General features: G+C 49.9%; 1 protein-coding gene across 1 annotated transcript in view; it reads left to right on the forward strand.

The window, feature by feature from the left end:
* The first annotated feature begins 7,099 nt into the window (after positions 1-7,099).
* Positions 7,100-19,201, forward strand: part of CUEDC1 (CUE domain containing 1) — a 75,266-nt gene continuing 63,164 nt past the window's right edge. The window contains exon 1 of the mRNA XM_081161302.1: positions 7,100-7,185. The gene's annotated coding sequence lies outside the window, so the exon portion shown is untranslated. The remainder of the gene's footprint in view (positions 7,186-19,201) is intronic.

The following is a 19,201-nucleotide window of genomic DNA, read 5'->3' on the forward strand; positions in this document are numbered from 1 at the left end:
CAGGCGGGATGGACTACTTCTACTTTGTATTCTGCTAACTCCTGTTACACCAAGGAGTCAACCAGCTGCCTGCAGGGAAAGTTTCAGAGGGATCGACATTTAAATTGAACTCTGCAGGCTCTCTAGGGGTTCACAATGGCGAGAGCGTGTTGGCGGGCTGTGGACATCCGTGTCGGACCCGCTGGTTCTGCAGTGGGCCCTCGCCAGCCCCGCCTGCTCCCCCCGCCGCGCCCTGGACTCCCCGCGCCCGAAGACGCGCCCCGCAGAGCGCGCGGCAAACGTCGTTGCGCCAGGGCCGGGTCCTCTGTGGTGCCCCAGCATCACCCCTGACGGGTCACTACGGCCAGGCCTCCGCCCTTCGGCCGAATCGGCTTCGCCCGCCTCCTCTCCGCGCTTTCGCCCCGGGCAGACCGGAGTTAGAGCCCTGCTGGCGCGGCGCCCGGGCGAACGGAAAGCTCGGGGCGTGTCGGCCCCGCCCCGACTAGCGCAGTGCCGAGCTGTGATTGGTTGATACCTCCTGTTTCTGATTGGTCGGGTGAGCGCGGCTACCCTCCTGCTGAAGTTTCCATCTCCAGGGCGGCTTCACTTTCTAAACTCTGCATAACGTTTGTATGCAATTCTAGGCCAATAGATAAAATTCGGTTCTGTGGGTTCCTCAGATGACGTGCTCCCGAGTACAGTGTTGGTCCGCTGAAGGATGGCCGAATCTGTCCAAATCGCAAATGTGTGGGTGCATGGGAAGAGGCTTGTGGGAAGCCATTGGGGGCTGGGCTTTGCATCCCCCCCAGGGATACCACAGTTTATCCTGGGTTGCCTTTCAGAAGGCCCACTTTTGCTAGAACCTGCCCTTTCTAGCTTCTACACTTATATTTCACATTTCCTTGCCTTCGGTCATGCTGTTCCATATGCTAGGAATGCTTTTCCTTCCCGTTCACCTACTTTTAAAAAACATATGGTTTAATACTCCTGCTCGGTAGGATCCTCTGGATAAAAAGCTGGTTGCAGGGTTTGGGCAGGAAAAACACAAAGTGAGCCTGGAATATTTTTGAAAAACTTTTTATTTGGAAATAATTGCAGAGTTACAAAAAGTTGCAAAAATGAACATTGTACAAGAAACACCTCTATACTTTTACCCAGATTCAGCTATTGTTAACATCTTATCCCTTGCTTAATCACATACAAGCTTTCCCTCTCTATCTTTGTAAGTTTTTTTTTCCCTGAACCATTTCAAGGTTTTATACATCATGAGCCTTGTCTCTAAATACTTTTGTGTGTATTTCCTAAAAATAGAGATATGTTCTTACACCATAACCCAGATTATTAATTTTATTTTTTAAAATTTTAATAATATATTATATTTACCACAATATATCCAAAATATTTTCAGCATATAATCAATAGAAAATAATTGAGATATTTTACTGTTTTATTGTTTTTCTTTTTTTAAATTTATCTTTATTGTTGAAAGTATTACAGATGTCCCCACTTTTTCTCCCATTGATCCCCTCCACCCCACATCTGCCCCCCCACCTGGCCTTCCCCACACTATTACCTGTGTCCATGGGTTATGCATATAAGTTCTTTGATTAACCTCTCCCCACCCACCAGTTATTAACTTTATACATTTACATTTGTACCATACTTTTATTTAATCTACCATCCATATTCTAATTTTGTGAGTTGATCTAATTATGTTCTTGATAGCATTTTCTCCCCTCCAGTACATGGTCTAGTATTGCATTTAGTTGATGTGTCTCTTTAGACTCCTAGGACATTCATATGGCTGGCTTTTTAAAAATTAAAATTACAGACCCCTGTCTTTTTAAAAAATAGAATATTTTTCATTTTGTGTTTGTCTGATTTTCCCCATGATTAAATTGAGATTATGCATTCTCAGCTGGAAAACTGCTGAGGCAATGTGTCTGCAGGATATCATATCTGGAAGCACAGGATGTCCTCCTATCCCTCATAAATGATGCTAATTTAGATCACCCAGTCTCGGTGTTGCCCCGTTTCTCTATTGTATCATTTCTCCCCCCCCCACACACACCCCTGCAACTAATAAGAAGTCTGTGGAGAAATACTTTAAGACCATTCATATATCCTACTCCTCATCAAAACTACCCCTTAGATTTAGCATCCATTGGTGGTCTGATGCAGTCTTTGTTTGTTGTTGTTGTTCTTTAAATATATCTTTATTGATTTCAGAGAGAGGAAGAGGGGAGAGAGAGAAACATCAATGATGAGAGAGTCATTGATGAGCTGCCTCCTGCACCCCCCCTACTAAGGATCAAGCCCGAAACCCCGGCATGTGCCCTGACCAGGAATCGAACTGCCATCTCCTAGATCAAAGGTCGATGCTCAACCTCTGAGCCAGGCCTGGTTGGGCCTTGGGCAAGATTTTCCACCTTTCTGTGTCTCAGTTTCCACATCTGTGAACCAGGAATGGTAATGCTGCTTGTCTCTTCAGGCTTTTCTGAAGCTTACAGGACGGTAAGTGGGCGAAAGTACTTAAAACAGGGACAGACATATTGTAAGTGTTCAAGAAACTTTATCATTTATTATCATTTTTTATCTAGTGAGGAGAAAGGTAATATTCTTATCATTTTAGAGATGAGGAAACGGAAACTCAGAGAGGCTCAGTAATTCACCCAAAGCTCCCCGGTTTGGAAGCCGGTACAGCAGGGATTTAGTTGTCCCCTGGCCTGACTGACACTTAAGCCACTTGACTATACCTACCGGGCTGAGGGGGAGCTCAGGAGGAACTCAGCTCTGCCGCTGCAAGCTGGGGCTGAACCGCTAAGCCTCTGGGAACTTTGTAACAAACGCTTACCTCCAGGCTGGCTTGCCCCGGGAGCTGGTCAGGTGCGGCAGCCAGAGACCTTACTGCCTCACCTCTTGGTGTTGATAGGAAAGTCAAAGTCAGTGTTAATATTCTATTTTGAAATTCAGCCTGTAACACACTCCTTCTCTGCAGATTCTTTAGTTTGGTGTTCCAGGCCATTCACTGCCACGGCCCCCTCACCTTTCCAGCCTCACCTTGCTGTCTGATCCCCTCACCCCCACCCCCGCCCCAACCCCACTGTTGCCATCTACAGTGGATATTCACCCACATTCGAAAATGCCTTAGCTTTTGCTGTGCCCCAGACGGGAATGCCCTTCTCCCCAGTTAACAGGGTTCATCTCTCAAGGCACAGCTCAAAAGCCAGCCGTTCAAAGGTGCCCTCTGACCTTTCCCCATGAGTATTAACCACTTCCTCCCCGTGTAGCCCCGGAGACCTCCCTTACACCTTGATTTCAGTAACTGTCACACTCTGCCTTGTATGACCTGCTAGCTGCTCCACAGCTCCCTTCCCCTTAGACTTGGGGATGAAGAGGACATGCTGTTCCTCTTTGGGGATGGTCATGGAACGGGATTGAAATAGCCTAAGTTAAGCATAATTATGGAGGAAAGTGAGTTATGTTTAACTTCCTTCCAATCATAAAGATCTTGAAGGCTAAATATAGGTGCATATATATATATATGTATGTATGTGTGTATGTACATATATATATATATATACACACACATACACCATTTAAAAGAATGTATGCTCAAGGGAGGAAATTTGGAAAATCTGGAAAAATATTAATAACAGTAAAAGTTATCTATAAAACCCTCATCTAACAAATGTTAGCATGTTGGCATATTTTCTTCTATGTTTATAATGAAATAAAAAATAAATTGGCTCATATCACATAGACTGGTTTGTAGCCTCCCTTTCTCATAACATTTTTATAGGCATTAAATATTCTTTAAAAGCAATTTTAATGGTTACATGGAATTCCATTGATCTATGCCTACTCTCCACCTCACCACCTTGCACAGGACAAGCTGACAGCCTCTGTACTGAGGGCAGGACCCCTGGAGCCTCACAAGCTATCACCAGTGCAGGAAAGACACGTGGTTTCTGAGGGCAAACCAGTCATATCTCGCCCACCTGTCAGAAGTCAGCCCTTTGGCAAATATTGACTCACTCATGGGCCTGCCGGGCCTTGGGCTGCGAGGTTCTGAGACAGAAGACGGCCCCCTGCCTCCCTGGAACACACACAGAGACCAGCTGCAATACCACGTGCTGTAGATAGGCTGGCGGGATGGACGAAGGGCTTGCAAGGGAGCAGTTTATTATGCAAGAGAAGAAAGTGCCGCAGGTGTCACATTGGCACTGGCACTCTGGGAAAGGGTGAGGGTTCCGGAAGGCCTTCTCTAAAATGGGATTGAGATTGGCAATCCTACAGGCATTCATCTAGTTTTTGTCCCATAAGGGGGTTGCTTACTCATTTTTTGTGGGGGTCACTGCTTCTACCTTTCACCTATGTTTTCTTTCAAAACCCCCAAGGGATAGCACCAATTCTTTCCAAGTTTCCTCTGAATTTCCTGGTCAAATTGGTGACGATGGAGAAAGGAATGGTATCACTCAAATTATCTGGATGTTTACACCACTTTCTTTCCCACTCTGGGTCTTGTTAAACTGCCCGTTGTAGTTGGAGGAGCGGTCACCTCAGGGCTGGAACGATGTTTTTGGTTCCTAAGCCGCAGGCACATGCTCTTGTGCACCATTTGTTAACAACTGGGAAGGGAAGGGAAGGGAAGGGAAGGGAAGGGAAGGGAAGGGAAGGGAAGGGAAGGGAAGGGAAGGGAAGGGAAGGGAAGGGAAGGGAAGGGAAGGGAAGGGAAGGGAAGGGAAGGGAAGGGAAGGGAAGGGAAGGGAAGGGAAGGGAAGGGAAGGGAAGGGAAGGGAAGGGAAGGGAAGGGAAGGGAAGGGAAGGGAAGGGAAGGGAAGGGAAGGGAAGGGAAGGGAAGGGAAGGGAAGGGAAGGGAAGGGAAGGGAAGGGAAGGGAAGGGAAGGGAAGGGAAGGGAAGGGAAGGGAAGGGAAGGGAAGGGAAGGGAAGGGAAGGGAAGGGAAGGGAAGGGAAGGGAAGGGAAGGGAAGGGAAGGGAAGGGAAGGGAAGGGAAGGGAAGGGGCAATGAATAGAATCTGGTAACCAAGAGAATTCAGGGGAAGGGAACTGAGGACTAGAGTTTCCAGCAGCTAAGCCAGAGGATGAGGAGGAGACTTGGGGAGGAAAGAGCTCTGGGTTCGAGGTTGCTTTTAGTCCCTTTGGGGTGAGGTGTTTGAGGGACCTGCAGGTGGAGAGCCTCCATGTGCAAGTGTGTGTGAGAGGCTGGAGGGCAGGAGGGAGGTCTGGCCTGGGACCCTGGAGAACTTTCAGCTCAGAGGCACTGGTGGGAGTTAGGGAGGTTACCTGGGGATCTGAAAGGCAGGGATCTGAGAAAAGCTTCCAGGAAGACAGCCCTGAAAGGAAAAGTTCTTCAAGGAAGAAAGTCCATTACAGTGACTGGTTGCATTTGATAACTATATTAATAATATATTAAATGCTTTTATGAGCACTCAGAATGGAGTACAAACAGGGACATCTCCATGTTCGCAGATGCCTTTTCCTGGCCCCGGAAATGCCAAGGTGACAGGGAAGATCATGCAAGCAAGCAGAAAAGTGGCAGAACTGCACTGTGGGCAAGTGTAAGGTAACACATGTGATAACATAACCTACACAACAAGCAGGGTAGACAAATACTGAGCTCTCAGTCACAATTTCAGGACAGGAGCCAGGAGTCACCAAGGAGGCATGTTGTTTAAATCTTTAACCTGGGGTTAATGGCATCACCTCCTGGGGTTTCAATCCCCTCTACCCTCCCATCCCCCCCCCCCATTGAATGTACCAAAAAGTGAAGGAGCACGGGAAGAGGGGTTCCAAGAGAGGAGATGGGGGGGTCTGGGACCCAGTCCTGGAATGCCACTCAACATGCTAACCTAATTGGGGCGTCTCCCCTAGGAGGGTGCAGTTCTGAGGTTTCTCCCCCTCCCGGGTCCCCAATTTGCTGAAGAAACTTACTCTTGACATGCAAGTAATGGAAACACACTGGTATCTGGGCGCTATGGTTTGTGGTTTTTACCATCAGATATCTCTGTGGCTGAGCATGTCGATTTGTCTCAGCAGAGCTAGGGGACTGCAAGCCCTCAGAGGTGGAGAGGAGAGGGGCTCCTCCTTGGGATCTGGGCCCAGATGGGCAAGTGGGTCTCTAAGGCAGGCTTGTCCAGGAGGAGGGCACAGGCCCTTTGCAAGAGGTCTGAGGGCAGAGATGGAACTGCTTTCTGGCCTTCACCCTCCTGAGATCCCTAGGTAGCTCGTCTTCCAAGCAGGTGCTCTGTGATCACCACTTACCCCACCTACCCACCCCAAAGTAGAGTTTGAAACCAAACCACATGGAAAAAGAATAGTCAAAGTTGATTTCCCATTTATTGAACAAGTTCTCTGGAAAATCTTCTGCGGACTCAGAAGCCCCGGAAATGGCCAGGGCTGTTGGGAAGGAGATGGGGACATGGCAGGTAGGAGCTGATGGTGTGAATGATTAACAGTCTTTGATTTCCTGACCTCCTTCCCACCATCTCCTCGGACCTCGGCATTTTTTTTTTGGTTTCCTTTCCTGAGCCCTAAGTCCCAGGGGCCGCCCCGCCCCCACACCTCCGCCGTCCCAGGCCCCAGATGTGGACCCACATGCCGACCCTTCCCGGGGCAACCCTGCTCTTGGGTTCCCCTCCCCACCCTCTCCGGGACGCGCCTTCCCGGCGCCGCTCCCCGAGCCCGGAGGGGCGGGACGCCCGGCCCCAGCTCGTCCGGTGACCGAGGCCCCGAGCTCAGGCCCTCCCGCCCGCCGGCCGCGGCCGGGGCGGGGGCGGGGGGCACGCGCGGATTTCCTGATCTTCACCCGGCGACCCCCCGCCCCGCCCCCCCCCCCGCGTGGCTCCCCCGCTGCACCTCCAGTCCTGCGGCCCTCCTCTCCAGAGAAGGGTCGGGCGTCCAGGCGGGTCTGGGGGCGCCGCCGCCGGCCCCCGCCCGCCGCAGCCCCGCTCCCCCCCGCGCGGCCCCACTTGTGGCCCCGCCGGCAGGCGCGCAGGGACAGCTGCATTTCTCGCCGCCCGCCGCTAGGAAGCTGGCCTCGCCTCGCTTTCTCCGCCTCCCGCGCCCCAGCAGCGCCGCCGAGCCGGGCCCGCCGCCGCCAGCGCCGCCGCGGGATCGCCGCCCCTCCCCCAGCCGCCGGCCCCACCGGCCCGCGGGGCGCGGACGCGCGTGGCGGCTGCTCGGTAAGACCTCCCTTTCGCGCCCCGCCGGCCGCCCCGTGCGCCATCCCGGCCCCCGCCCCGGCCCCGGCCCCGGCCCCACCTTCCCGGGCACCGATCGCCGAGGCACCGCCGGGAGGGCCGGGCCGGCGCGAGTTTGATTCCCGGTGCTGCCTCCGGGGCTCCCCGGGAGCCCTCGCCGCCCGGCCGCGTGCGCCAGGCCCCGGCCTCGCGTCCCTCTCGAGCCCCCACCTCATTCCCCGCCGTGGGCGCGCGGGGCGTGCGGGCATCTGGGGACCCGGAGCGGGGCGCGCGATTTAGGGGTGGGCGCGGGCGCGCGGGCGGCCCCGGGCGAGGCTGCGAGGCCTCCCCCAGCGGGCGCCGCCCGGAGTCCCTTATGCGGCCGCTCCCCCTTTTGTGTGGGCGCCCCTCCCCGCCTTGCTCCGGTCTGGGGGCGCTGGCTGGTTGGCGACGGCTGGCGGGGGCGCCTGCTGGGGGCAGAGCTCCTCTTAGGAAGATGGGAGGTTCCCTTCCTGCCCCCGCCGATATCACAGGTCGACTCGGCCGGTTCTGGTCCCACCCGGTCCCCTGGGAGCTGCATCCCCGGGCTTTGGGGCCAGGGAAAGTTCAGAAAGCACTGTCCCCGCCCCTGCTCCCCCCGCCCCCCCACTCTCGGTGCCCCCGGCTCTAAGCTCTGGGGGGTTGGTGTTTACCTTAATTCATTCTTTCCTCTTCATTTTCTCCTCGCATTGTTGTCTTACACCTAGGAATGGCTTGCCCATTTCTTTTCCCCTTAAAAGAAGTTTTGGCTCCAAGACATTTATACTGAAATTAAAATTCCTGGAGAGGTGTTTGTTTTAAGGGGAGAGAGGTTTTAGATTTTTTTTTTTTTTTTTTTTGGTGAGAGTGGAGTGTGAAGGGAATGACTGGGAGTTTAGAAATAAGATGTACTAGAGGTGATACAGGATACAGGAAGACCATCTCACCTTCCACCTGACCCACAGGCAGGAGCATCACCAAAGATGCTGGGTGATGGGGTACCGGGAGCAAGCTGCCTTGTTGGTTATCCTGCCACACCTCACCCTGAACCACCTGGCCTGAGAGAAAGGACCCATGAAGATTCTCTGGCCTTTCATTTTTTTTCTTTGCCAAGCATGCTCATCTTTACAGCCTGGGTGGAGTTAGCTAGATGTGCCCAAAGAAGGTGAGGGGCACCAGGAACTCTCTCATGGAGGAAGTCATCTTACCATGAGATTTGGCCCCTATGGGATTAAAGTGTGAAATCCAGCCCTCTCTGCTGTTGGGGGTCGATGCTGTTGGGACCTCAGTTTGAGTGGAGGCTGGCGATGGAGAGAGAAACCTGGTTCAGGTCACCCAGAAGCTGGAGGCTGTGGGCAGGAGGGTTGGATTTGAAACCCCTTGTCCATTTTCTGCAGCTGGAAGGAGCAGGAGACAAGGGCACAGGAATGGTGCCGCAGGCCTGGGCAGGTCCTTGAATAGGAGAGTGACCTTGGATAGCTAGGATGGCCTAGGGATAAGATGTATAGGGGAAAACTTGGGGCCAGAGGTTGGGGTCCTGGGCCCCTTTGAGAATCAGATAAAAACTCTTAATTCCTTCCTTCCTCCCAAAACATGCACATGTGCAGGGACATGTTCTATATGCAGTATCGGGGGTTACTATACCCCTTGGAACTGGGATCCTATGAAGACCCCTGATCTAGAGCTTGTGGTCCAGCTTAGGCCATTCAGAATAGTTCCCTTAGTGAATAATCGGTCAGTGAATAATCCTAGGGTATGAAGAGTAGACCTCTCAGGTCTTTTCTCATGACCTTCTGATACCACTTTGGGCTGTGGAGACCTGTAACCTCTGGACCAGATTCCAGCTCCCTACAGCTAGCCAGAGGATGGGACAGATGGTGGTATTTCTCCAGCGGCTGATTTTGCTTTCTACGTGGTGGGAAGGCTCTGGGCACTGGGCCGGGGCCACAAGGCCTTTGAATTAGAGGTAAATACGGGATAAAGTGAGGGATGGTTATCCTGATGCTTCAGCTGTGTATAGGAGTCAGGTGCTTGAAGAGCCCCAGCTCATTCTTGGGGAGAAAAGGGTTGAGGTGGGAGAAGGTGCTTCGGTGGAGAGTTTCAATATGAAAGACTCTCCTCCTCTTGAGGAGGCTTTGGGTAGAGTTGTCTAAGACCAGGGTCTAGGTATTGTAGGTTCCTTAGATCCCTTTGGACTTTAAAAGGCACGTGGGGGTTGGAGAAGATCTTGGCTGTCACCATCCCCAGTGCATCCCTAAGGATGCCTGGCCTGCCTTTTGCTTCTCAGCCCATGCTAACTGTGCTCTGGCTGCTGCTCAGGAGTTTTTGACACCTACACTTACTGGGGATCTGGAAGAGCCTTTGGTAGAGTCTGCCATCTGCAACATCTTTGCCTTGGTATTGAGAAGCCCTTCTTAGGCTCAAGTGCCCCCAGACAGTGGTAGCTCATGGGGACTTTTCTTTGTTTACATAGCAAGCACAGTGTTCGGCATATAGTAGCACTCACGTATGTTTCTTCCTTCAGAGCTTTCTACATTCACTCTGATGGATTATTTCCATCCTGGCAATAAGCAGCATAGGAGTATTCTAGAGCGTTGGAGGCAGGAAGCTGGGAGTCACACCGGGATCACCTCCGACTATATGAGGTGGCCTGGAGGAGGTGATGCCTCTATTTTGTTGGCTCTTACGCTTATGGGAAGTGACAGTCATAGAGGACCCTGGAGATGCTTTGATCCAGCGGTCGCTGCCTTGTAACTTGGAAGTTGTCTTGGTGGGATATTAGGGCCCTGTGGCAGTGACTAAAGATTCACATTCTTCAGTGGACAGGACTTGTCTGTCTGCTGCCCTGGCTGCCACAGTTTGGTGAGTTCAGGATGCTGGTTTGTGTCGGCTGACTCAGCACTTCTCTGATTCCCCTCCGCTTCCAGCCTCCCAGTAAGTTCCCCTGCTGTGTCAGAGCAATACAGGGACTCCTCACGATGCAACCATTGCTCTTATCTTTAAAGCGGGTCATAATGGTAAATATGGTAACAGGGCCTTTTCATAAAATGTGGCCATTTCATTTTTGTTACGGTGGCACCAAGTGTCTTTGAGGAATGATTGGTAGGATAAAAAAGTTCTAGTTCCATCGGTCCAGCCTCCACCCCTAGGAGGCAATCCGGCCGCTTTGTGCCCATTTCCACATAGCTTAGTGGTTTAGAGTCTAGGATCTGAAGTTACACATCCCCAGTCAGGATCCCAACTCTCCATCCTACTCTATGACTTTGTAAGTGCCTCAGTTTCTCAGCTCTAAAAAGAGTTAAAGGAGATCTAACATGTGTTCCAGACAAAGAGTAAGCATTCCTTTAAAAAAATTGTATCTGTTTTTCATTACAGTTGACATATAATATTATATTAATTTCAGGTACAACATAGTGATTAAACATCTGTATAACTTACAAAGTTAGTGGTCCTCCAGTAAGTCTTGCACCCACCTGACACTATATATAGTTATCAAAATATTATTGACTAGCCCTAGCCGGTTTGGTTCAGTGGTTAAGAGTGTTGGCCTGCAGATCGAAGGTTCCCGGGTTTGATTTTGACCAAGGGCACATACCTCAGTTACAGGTTCTCTCCAGCCCCAGGCAGAGCGGGAGGCAACCAACTGATGTGTCTCTCTCTTACCCAAGGATATTTTTTCCATTGCTTTTCAGAGAGAGAGTGGAAGGGAGAGAGAGAGAGAAAGAAACATTGATGTGAGAGAGACACATTGATTGGTTGCCTCCCGAATGTGCCACGACCAGGGCCGGGATCGAGCCTGCAACCGAGGTACATGCCCTTGGCGGGAATAGAACCTGGGACCCTTTAGTTCGCGACCCGACGCTCTAACCACTGAACCAAACCGGCCAGGGCAAGAGTAAACATTTTTAGAGTAGACATCATTATTATTATTTCTGCACATGGTGCTAATGTTCTGGGGCTCCTTATTGTCGAGGAAAATCTTTGGTAAAAACTGTAGAGGCTGAGGCTGGCTTTTGGGGGGGTGGGATGGGTGGGGTGAGGCTCTTAAATTATGAGCAGAGAGCAGAGGGCACGGCACAGTAGGGAGCTGGGGAGCTGAAATGTCAAGGGCGATGCATAGAGAAGCGTAGTTGGGTTCAGGATGACTCAGCATTTGTAGCCCTGCTGTGGAACCAGCTCTTCTTTCTCCCTTCTCTTTGGAGAATTTGCCTTATAAGCTAGTGGAGGTGGGTTGGGGGAGGGTCATAATCAGTGAGGAGGAGGGAATGACTTTTTATGCTAATGCTGACATTGGTCTTGGAGGAAGAGACTCCAGTGGGGGGGCAATATATAGGCAAGAGTGGCAGCCGCAGGGGGTGACTGGCTGGGTTTTGTGAAGTAAGAGGCTTGGGAAATAATAACTCCAATACTCACTGAGCACTTGCTATGGGTCAGACCCTGTTCCAAATGCTTCTCATGGATCAGCTCATTTAATCCTCACAAGACCGTATGAGATATTATCTCTATTCATCAAAGAAACTGAGACATAAGAGGCTAAATAACTTGCCCAAGATCACATGGCTAGAAAGTGTCAGAGCCAGAATTTGAACCTAAGAGGCCCAGGCTACAGAGTTTACATCCTTAGAGAAATTCTCAGAGAGACTCCTACTGAGCTGGGGGCAGGTGAAGGGAGGTGGGGGGGGGCGAATTGGAGGGGTTTTGTGCTCCGCTTGACAGGCTGCCAATGTTCAAGCATCATTGGAACATGTCTGGAAGGTTCAGGCTAGCACAGTCTACTGAGAATCCCTGGCCAAGTGCCAGACACCCTACTGGAGTCTGTCCCTGAGTACAAGGTCACTAAGACATGGCCCCTGCCTGCAGGATGCTTACAGTCTAGTAGGGAAGACAGATACCTTAGCCTAGAACTCCAGTTGCCATGGTGACTGCTGCGGCGAGGCAGAGCACTGAGGAAAGGCACGCTTTGTCATCCAGAAGAAGAGTTGGGGCAGAGAAGGCTTCCTGGAAGAGGGACCCTTGAGCTGAGTGAGGGTCAAGGTAGCTGCTATTTCGGGGTTTTGATCTGGCCATGGAGCTGTGACATTATTATTCCCCTACTCTGTGAACTCGGAGTGAACTGAGGGTCACATTTTCTGGATCCTGCAATACCTTTGCCAGGATAAGGCAGGAACTGGGAAGTGTGGTTGGCTTCCTTGATGTCTTTGTGGTTTTTAATAGTCACCGCCTGGAACGCCTGCAGTGAACATGCTGAAGAAGAAATAAAAATCTCGTAAGAGTTACTGCTCAGAACAGTGATTCACTCTTGTTTGCGTACTTAGAAGCAGAACCAGGCAAGTGAATCCAAGCTGCGGAGGAAGGACTCAGTGAGGTACGAGGACAGCGTTCCAGATAGGATGTGAGAACCAGTGACTCATAGGAGCGGAGGGGAATGGCCTCCCCCAAGGTCTTTAGAAATGGGAACCAGTCTTTGTGGTTTAAGAAGTTTGATCTGGAGACAGGAAGATGAAATAGAGGCCCCGAGAGGTCTGTGTCAGCTCAGTGATAGGAGGGTCAAAGGAGATGGAATTTTTGAGCTAGAAGGTTGCTGATATCCGGCCTAACGACTCATTGTACCATTGAAGTGACTGAAGAAGGCCCAGTAGCACTGAGCGGCTCACCCATTAATTAGTGAGCCAGGACACAAACCATAACTGCCCAACAAGGGTGCGGGGTTGCCCTGCATTGATCCAGGTGGGAGGGCATGCTTCCTTGGAGTGGCCCGCAGCCCTGGAGCCCAACCAAGCCTTGTGAAGACGGCTGCAGAAAACCTGTAGGCACTGACCGTTTGCCTCGCTGTTGAAACTAGAGAAAGCGTCAGCTCCTACTCAGATGCTCCTGAGAATGGTGAGCCCAGCTGGAGCTAGCAGGTCACCTTTTTCATCCTGCTGTCCCAGCACCTAGAAGAGCTTCTGGCGCACATATGGGGCCCTCAGTAACCTTTGTTAAAGGAAAAATAGCAGACAACCCAAAAGCTATTACTCTTTTGGCCTCCACTTGTTGGGCCAGTACATTTACCCTTCCAGTTCCATTTTGCTTAAGCCAAAGGCGTTCTCATTATATAATATGCCCCCCAGGAACAGAGAAAGGCCCCCCAAATTGTGCTGGGGGTGAGGTAATCAACAAAACACAGCTTAGGATCTTTCCCCAAATGTACAGTTCTTTGAAAGATCCTCACGGGCTGCTCTCCTGTTCACTCATATTGACTTGCTTTCTTTGTTTTAGTTTTCTGCTGCTCCTGTTCCTGGCGTTGTTCAAATTTAGGAAAAGCATGTGGTATAGCTGCCTTCAGCAAGGTGGCTAGAGATCTCGAGAGGGAACGAGACTTGCTCTCAGAAGAGACTCTTATTAAGAATGAGCCAAATATGAACTGATGCTGGACAATGCGTTTAATGTATAGGGCGGTGAACTGCAGTTCCCAGGGTGAATTTAAATCGACTTGTGCAAATTGAAGAGAAGCAGCAGCAGAAAACACTGTGGCACGACCTCTTGCTTCCTCCTGTAACCCTGTCACCCCCCCATTCACTGAGGAAGCGTTAGGTTGGGTGGGGGACACCTACAGAGCTCTGTTCCTTCGGGTGACCAGCAAACTGGATCTGGAGCTCTTTTGAGGAAAAGATTCTCTGTGGTCATGTAGGATGATCGGGCGTAGGAAATGATTTCACTTTGTTCAGATCTGAGATTAGTTTCGGTTTCAGGCTGTACCAGGAGCTGAGAGTGAGCTGGGGAGGGTGCGAGGAGGGTGAGCCGGGGGAGACGTTCACCATTGGCTGTGTCAGCCAGTGGCGAGGTGGGTGGGCAGGGAACTCCTGTGCTGAGCAGCGAGAGGAAGAAGATAAATCAGAGATGGAGCTGGGGAAGAAGCGCACTGAGTGTGTCTGGAGACTGGGCTGGGTGGCGAGGGAGGGAGCGCAGGAAGGTGTCAGCTGGTGTGCGTGTGACAAAGCCCTGTGCGGTTACAGGACTACTGAGCCATGGGCTAGGAGGACAGAGGGAAGCTGTAGAACACAGATGACCTGGGTGAGGTGGATTTTCTGTGAGCAGGTGTAGACCCCAGAGGCAAGCAAAGTGTTAAGTATGCCACGAGGCCTACACTCCCGCACTGTGCAGAATTTTTCTTGCAATTGACTTTCCTTAAAGAACAAAAAAAAGGTCAAATTAAGGCTTGAGCGCTCATGATAGTTGAGAACTTGCAGACCTTTGCAAGTCGGTGCATCCTCTAAGAACTTCAAGCCGTCATTTTTCACGAGATGGTTTGGGGCCAGTCTGTTTCACAGGGCATCATTATCTTAGAAAATCAGCACTTTGCCTCCCCTGACTGCATCTGGGTGAGGCGTACACAGCTGTTTCATTCCACCTTAGCAGTGGGAGAGGACCTCTCCATTTTATTCCTCACAGTCGTAATCCAGTTTATTTCTAAAAGAGAGAATCATTGAATTTTAAAGCCGGAAAGGATTTCGAAGATGATCCAGACGGCTCCTAGAGGGATTTGTGGTCCTGGGTCCTGAGTTTAGCACCTTGAAAAGACCTATGGTATGTGGTTAAGAGCACCAAGTCAGGTCTCTTGTGTCTGAATCTGGCTCTGCTAGTTACTGCTGTGTTCTTGGGGCAGGTACTCAATCTCTCTGATTCTGAGTTTCCTGATCCATGCAATGGGAGTAATAATAGTCCCTAATGGTTGCTAATGAGGATTCAATATTTATAAAACCCTGAGCACAATGTTTGGCATATTATAAGTCCTCAATAAATGTTAAGTGCTGCTGCTATTATTGTTACTGTTTTATTACTATTTCGTGAAATCACGTGGCTAGTGAGTGCTAGAGCCAGGGCTACAACGCTAGACTCTTTATTCCTCGTTCTCTCCAGCATGGCCATGAAGTGATTTCATCACAGTCTTGAAATATATGAAGAGCATTTATGAAAGTGCTTGTGTAGAAATCTTTTAAAAAATTTTTTTATTGATTGATTTTTAGAGAGAGAAACACCGATTTGCAGTTCCACTTGTTTATGCACTCACTGGTTAATCCTTGTATGTGCCCAGACCGGGGATCGAACCTGCAACCTTGGCCTATCAGGGTGACACTCCAACCAACTGAGCTACCCAGACAGGGCCGAAATCGTCTAATGAATGTTCATAATAGAGCTAGAAGATGGGCTTAATCCATTTATTAGATATAATTAAACTTTGGGCATGAGGTCGTATGTGTACCAAATCATTTGCTTCCACAAATATCATTTACTAGTGTTTGGAACTTTCCTAAATGCCAGATTGGCTACCTCTGCTGGAAAGGTTGGGGTGTCTTTAGATGTTTTTATTGAGGAGTTCTTTTCAAATTGGTAATGTCCGCTTCAGTGGTGGCATGCAGGCTTTTGGGTGTAATGGAAATATTTCTGTAGCCTGGCTGCTATTTGTCAAGGGTGAAGACAGTGCATGTTTTAAAAAAAATATGGGCTTGGCAGAAGTCCACGAGTCTCAGGCCATGCCTGCACTATGTGCTTCCAAATGATCTGCACTGACCTTTCTCGCAAACCGCTGACAGCCTAGGAGCCTCCCCAGGGAGCCCTTTTAGTCTGAAACATTGTTGAAGTCGGTGTGATCCTCAGCCCTGTGGGGTCTTTTGACACCTTGGATGCTGTGGCACCCTCTCCTGTAAGGCCACGTTGGTCTATTTTCTTGGAACCTGAAAACAAATGGAAATTAATTTTGTTTGGCAAATCCTGCAGCACTCCCTTGAGAGACTGCCACTCTCTGGAGGTTACAGAATTGAAATCTGTTTTTTAAGCTGATCCATGGGACTGCTCAAATTTCCATGTCAGAGGGGGTGGAGCGTTTTCAAGTGTGAAATTTGTGTGTTGCGATGTGGAAGTTCAAGACCAGAGGTCTGGTCTCAGCTCAGACACGTATGGACTGTGTCATTCTGAACGGATTACTTAACTTCCTAATTTGTACTTTTCTTGAGGTTAATCTATTATTATACACACAATAAGAAGTGGCTGTTGGCCCGACCGGGCGTGGCTCAGTGGTTAAGCATTGACCTAGGATCCAGGCGATCAGGGTTCGATTCCCAGTCAGGGCACATGCCCGGGTTGCGGGCTGCAGCCGATCAGTGACTCTCTCATCATTGATGTTTCTATCTCTCTCTCCCTCTCCCTTCCTCTCTCTGAAATCAATAAAGATATATTAAAAAAAAAAAATTAAAAAAAAAAAAAAGTGGCTGTTGAACACATCAGTTAAATAAAGCTGATAACAATCACCCCCCATGCACAGGATTGTCCTGATAGTCTAATAATAATAGATAACATCTATTCTGTGTTTACTGCATGCCGGGAACCTTTCTAAGCATTTTAAGAGTATTAATTTATTTATTCAACCCTCTGACTATGGTATTATCACCACTTTACATTTTCAGGAGTCTGAGATGCAGAGGGTTAAGTCAACTCGCCCAAGGCCACACAACTAGTGAGTTGAGGAGCTGGGATCCAAACTCAGATGGCCAGGCTGCTGAGTCCGTACAGGGAGTTGATGAGAGGGCTTTGTAACATCGTAGTGTTGGACTTACTCTAGGACTGTTCCTCTTCTTACATGAGCTGAGGGAGGGATAAGCTGAGCCTGGAGGTAGATTAAGTGTACAGATCACAGTGTTGGAAGGAATGAAGAGATGGAGCATATGAGAGCTTTTTTTGGAGTTATAGGGAAACAGCTGTTTCTAAGTTTGGGACAGAGCTGAAGAGAGCCAGCAGGGACAGAGAAGGGCATTTTCTGGGTGAGTTTTTACTGTCTGCTTTGAGGGATTGCGCCGTCTGCGGATTGAAGGGCCACGTGTCTCTTTCCTCTCCTGTCGCATTTTGTTTGGAAGCCTGTCTTTAAATCCCAAAGCAGCCCTCAGCTGTGGCAGCTTTAGAAACTTAGAAAACTGCCAAGCACGGTGCATTCTTAAGGCATGAATGGAAAGGTGAAGGGTGGGCCTTTTTAGTGGAATTTCTGTTATTGCCTTTCTATGAAGTGAGGATGGCGATGGGCCACGGAGAGGGGATTGGGAACTTGGGTGACTTCCCTCGTTCTTTTGAGTCGGCTCAAAAAGAGAATGAATCATCCTGGAAAAGAAAAAAGAAAGGAGAGAGTGAGCGAGTGAGGTGGCATTTGACTGATACCAGAAGCCTTCTGTGTCGGTCTCCCGGGGCAGAGGCCAGGCGGACACGCAGGGCCTTGGTGGTTCGAGCCAAGGGTGAGGTCCCTCCAGGGGCTTTGGGAATGGTTCCCAGCTCCCTGTCACTGCCAGCCTCAGCCCTCTCCATCCTTGTCAGGCTCGGGGCATGAACCTTAAAGGGGAAATGAATAGGGGGTACAAGTGTCATTTTCTAATAACAAACCACTGGGGAAATTCACACACAGCAGTGATAATTTTGAAGACATTCACATAAAAATTTATTACGTAAAAGTAGGCAATTCAAAAATAGCTATTGACCTTAAGGGGTGTGAATGGCTACTCATATTCTGACCAGTGAAGTCGGTAGGGGCCCTCCCTGTGCTAATGCTTGACCCCTGGGACATTTTGGGGACCTCTGGTTCACTGCTAGGACTCGGAAAGGAGCCTTCCAGGAGGGTGTGCCTCCTGCCTGCCGGGCCCCACCCACCAGTTGTCTTGTTCTCTGAGTTTGCCTGGAGGCTGGGGAGCACATCCTTTTCTGAGCCACTCTTTGTGACCTTTCTGTGGACCTTAATTTGGATTCTGAGCTGAGACTGGGGTCCCCAGAGGAATGTAAAGTCAGCCTCGGAGGGAGGGATTGCAAGAAAACTCCTTCCATCCGCCCAGCCCCGTGGAAGCCCGATGCAGGCACATTAATAGGGTGGTTGTGTTTTCAGACTCTCACTGGCTTCTTGGCATACATTTCCCAGAGTGTTTGCTTTTCTCAGCAATGCCCCTGTGCCCCCTATTTTGCCTCGATTTCCTTCCTGCCCCCAGTCAGCAGCAGCAGCTACGGTTAATAGCTCCCATTTGTAAGAGGACTTACTCTGTGTCAAGCATTTCACTTACTTGAATTGAGTCTTTATGCCAACCTTGTGAGCCAGGGATGATTGGCTTTTGAGCTGTGGGAACTGAGACTGAGGGCTACGGGGAAAAGTACAATAAGTCCTCACTTAACGTCGTCGATAAGTTCTTGGAACTGTGACAAAACAGCATATAACGAGACCAATTCTCCCATAGGCTAATTGATATAAACAAGGTTATGTTCCTCCAGCATCTCATCAACATTATAACAAAATGACAGTGTTATTAGAGGGCCACCTGTAACTTATCCAAGTAACACAGCCACTTACAGGGTGAGATTTAAAAATTTTTTTAATTTAACCTTTTATTGTGAAACATTTCAAACATACACAGAAGTAGAGAGGCTAGTATAATAAATGCCGGTGCACACATCCCCAAACTTCACTTCCTATGGGGAAGCCCCAGCTCCAGTGCTTCTGTGGCAACGGCCTACAGCAGACATCTGTGTTGGAATGAGAAGAAGGGACCCTTTCTCCTGGGTACACAGCTTGGTAAGCAGAGCATAGGCTGGATTCCAGCCCCATTCACCCCTTCAGATGGGCACCTTGTGCAGTGAGCAGACCACACAACTGTATATGGCAACCCTGCCTGCTTAAGTTCTCATCTGGCTTTTGGCCTAAAGGAGGTGTAGCCAGACACCAGCGCCTGACAGACTGATACTTTTTCTGGTTGGTCTTTAACTATGTGGGGTAAGGGAAGTGAAGCTCAGTTGTTGGGGACTTTGGGGGCTAAAATAAATTGAGCAGGGTGGTGATTCCTGGGGGGATACTTCTGCAGAGGAGGGTGAGGCAGCTGAGCTGTGCCTTTTCCTGCTTTGTTTTCTACCAGTTACCTGCTCTCTTGATGACTCCTCCTCGATGCCTTCTCTCCTCTGTTCTGTGCCCAGGGCAAGGGAAACACTTGTGTGTGGCCATGAG

The sequence above is a fragment of the Miniopterus schreibersii genome (assembly GCF_964146895.1).
Source record: "Miniopterus schreibersii genome assembly, chromosome: 16".
In the NCBI taxonomy this organism is placed as follows: domain Eukaryota; kingdom Metazoa; phylum Chordata; class Mammalia; order Chiroptera; family Miniopteridae; genus Miniopterus; species Miniopterus schreibersii.